The sequence below is a fragment of the Pinus tabuliformis genome, chromosome 3_2 (assembly GCF_031772625.1).
Source record: "Pinus tabuliformis cultivar Carrire ecotype Pingquan chromosome 3_2, CPIR1, whole genome shotgun sequence".
Lineage (NCBI taxonomy): Eukaryota > Viridiplantae > Streptophyta > Pinopsida > Pinales > Pinaceae > Pinus > Pinus tabuliformis.
The window spans coordinates 656311818-656315216 of NC_142302.1; the positions used below are offsets into that span (position 1 = coordinate 656311818).

Consider the following 3399-nt stretch of genomic DNA (forward strand, 5'->3'; position numbering starts at 1 on the left):
GGGTGTTGAATCCATTTATGCATTCAAAAATGCATTTTAAATAATAAAAAATCACAATCTTACTTAAAAATTGTATTGTCATTGCCAAATTCCTAAAAATGCATTTCATTGAACTGAGAGGCTCATTATATATTCCATGCTTAATCTCAACCTGACAAGTGACACTTTTAAAAATAAATTAAAATATTCTTTTAAAAAAATGTTTGGTATACCCCCAATCGGGGAGAGAGCCAAATGATCAAACATGATGGGATCAATGTCATGGTCATAATAATAATGAGTATTGGCAAGTGGTGAGCCGTAGATCTCCACACATGCCTCCCTAGGGGTGAGATGGTGTGGCAATTTAATGAGATGGTGTTATGGTGGGTGGCCATGGCTAGCTTGGTCGTTACAATACTGGTGCCATAGGCAGAACAAAACCAATTGGGAGGGAACACAAGATATTTCTATGGCTCAAAACCTAACTGGTGTTAGCACAATCCAACCTTTCAGCAACTGTAGTAGAGGTTATGTTCTAAATATAATTCCCATGAGTGCTTTGTTCTCTGTGCATGAGAGCTAGTGTCAAACAAACATGGCTCGTATGCATTTTTTTAATTCATGTTTTATATTTTAAAAGAGATTTGCAGTTCAAGAGATTTAATCTGTCTCAACTCTTACAAGATCCATAGTTAAAATAGATAGGTGCACTTTTTTATTTCATGTTTTACACATTAAAAGAGGTTTGCACTTGAAGAGATTTAATTTGTCTCAACTCTCACAAAATCTATAATTTAAATAGATAAATGCAATTTTTTAACTCATGTTTTACACTTTAAAAGATGTTTGGGATGTTTACTCTGTCTCAACTCTAACAAGATCCATAATTAAAATAAATCTATACTTGTTAATAAATCAAACTACACCATTCCAAAATTTCATAAATTCTGAACTTCACTACTGAAAAGTTATGTCATATAGAAAGTTATATCCTAATAGAAATTCTTGATAACTACATAAACACAACTTTATCGAGTCCTTGAAGAGCTATGTACATGAAAGAAAAAATAACTACGTACATGAGAGCTAGTGTCAACCAAACATGTCTCCTATGGTTTTTTTTTAATTCATGTTTTATATTTTAAAAGAGATTTGCAGTTCAAGAGATTTAATCTGTCCCAACTCTTACAAGATCCATATTTAAGATGGATAGGTGCAATTTTTTATTTCATGTTTTACACTTTAAAAGAAATTTTCACTTCAAGAGATTTAATCTATCTCAACTCTTACAAGATCCATGGTAAAGATAAATAGGTGCAATTTTTTATTTCATGTTTTACATTTTAAAAGAGATTTGCACTTTAAGAAATTTAATCTATCTCAAATCTCACAAAATCCATAATTTAAATAGCTAAGTGAAATTTTTTAATTCATGTTTAAAACATATTTGCAATATTTACACTTCAAAAAGTTTAATCATTCTCTTACAAGATCCATAATTAAAATAGATCTATACTTATCAATAAATCAAACTATATCTATCCAAAATTTTATAAATTCCAAACTTCATAACTGAGAAGTTACATCCTAATAGCTACATAAACGCTAACTTCATCAATGAAAGGTCATATTCAAACATATGTGTACATGAAAGAAAAAATAACTATATACATGAGAGGTAGTGTCAACCGAACATGCCTCCCATGCCTTTGGAACCCATCTGCTTCATTAAGTTCTGCAACCCTCCCATGCCACCAATCTGCTTCAGCATTTGGGGTGGAAGAGCCTTGCTCATCTGTTGAGCATTCATATTCTTGGACAAGCCACTCATCTTACCACCCTCCTTGGGAATCTTAATGCCCTTCATCTTGCTCCAAACCTTAGCCAACCGTTTGTATTCATCCATCATTGCCAACACTTCCTTAACAGGACGACCAGATCCACGAGCCACTCTCACCATTCTCGACTCAGTCATGAACTTCGGATCCAAACTATCAAGCTCTTTATCCGTCATGGAATCCATCATGGTCATGAACCTTCTGATACGCACCTGGCTTTCCATTTCCTTGCCCTTGGGCATCAGTTCCTGACTGAATCCAGGAATCATGGAAAGCATCTCACCAATAGACCCCATTTGAAGAATGATCTGGAACTGCTCATACATGGTTCTCAATGTGAATTTGCCCTGAGTAAGTTTCTGCAAAAGATCAGATTCTCCATCCACAGGCACAACTTCCTGAATTTTATTCATGAAACCAGACCAATCCCCCATGCCCAGAATTCTCTTCACAAATGGCTTCACATCAAAAGCCTCAAAATCTCCCATGTGTTCCCCTGTTCCAAGAAATATAATAGGGCTCTTTGTTGCTGCAACAGCACTGAGTGCACCTCCACCCTTTGCATGCCCATCCATTTTAGTAACAATCACAGCTCCTACAGAAACAGTATTCTTGAAAGCCTGCGCCTCATCAAATGCAGCTTGCCCAATACTGCTATCCATGACAAATATCACAAGGTCTGGATTTGTTGCTTGGGCCACTTGTCTCATTTCCTCAAATAATGCAGCCTCCTGCTTGTGCCTCCCACTGGTATCCACAATTATGAGATCCCTATTTTCTCTCTTAAATCTCTCTACCCCTCCCCCTGCAATTTTTACAGGGTCTTGTTCTGTATAGCTTCCATAGAAGGGGATGTTGACCCTAGTGGCATTCTGTTTGAGCTGATCAAAAGCGCCAGCCCTAAATGTATCTGCACAGACCAGGGCTGGCTTCCAGCCCTTCTTTTGATAATACTGTGCATACTTGGTACATGTAGTAGTCTTGCCAGAGCCCTGTAACCCTACAAACATGACAATACTGGTTTGCTTTTTATTTGGGGAATAAGCAGGTTTTCCAGGGTCCAGCATTCTGCACAATTCATCAAAAATAGCCTGTTGAATGATCTTTCGTTTATTGTGACCAGCAGCCACGCCCTGTAAATTGACAATCTTTTTTATGTTGCTCTGCATTTCGCGGACAATTTTGAATTGGACATCGGCCTGGAGTAAAGCTCTTGATATCTCGTTCAGGCAGCTATTGAAGACTTTTTCGTCAATAACGGTGGCATTGCTCATGCTCTGGATGGCGCGGGAGATACTCCCGCCTAGCTCTGCCAACACCATTTTTGTTGAAACTCAACCTCCTGCTGGAACGTATTTGAGATTTTCAATTACAGTTCTGAGGGAAAAATAAAAAATTACACCGAGAACCGAAGCTGGAATCCACTGGTTATCGTCACACTACGAACGAAAATTGTCCAACGCTCCTGCCGCTCTCCCGCTCGGTCTTGATTATGAACGCCCTTGTAACTCTCCTAACTCTCTTATTTATTTATATTTATAGAAAACTGGTAGGGTTTTTTTAGGAAATATTATAATCT

The 3399-nt window shown here is 37.4% G+C and overlaps 1 pseudogene; it reads right to left on the reverse strand.

The window, feature by feature from the left end:
* Positions 1–1666: 1666 nt before the first annotated feature.
* LOC149182371 (signal recognition particle subunit SRP54 2 pseudogene) lies at positions 1667–3142 on the reverse strand (annotated as a pseudogene).
* Between the last annotated feature and the right edge of the window lie 257 nt (positions 3143–3399).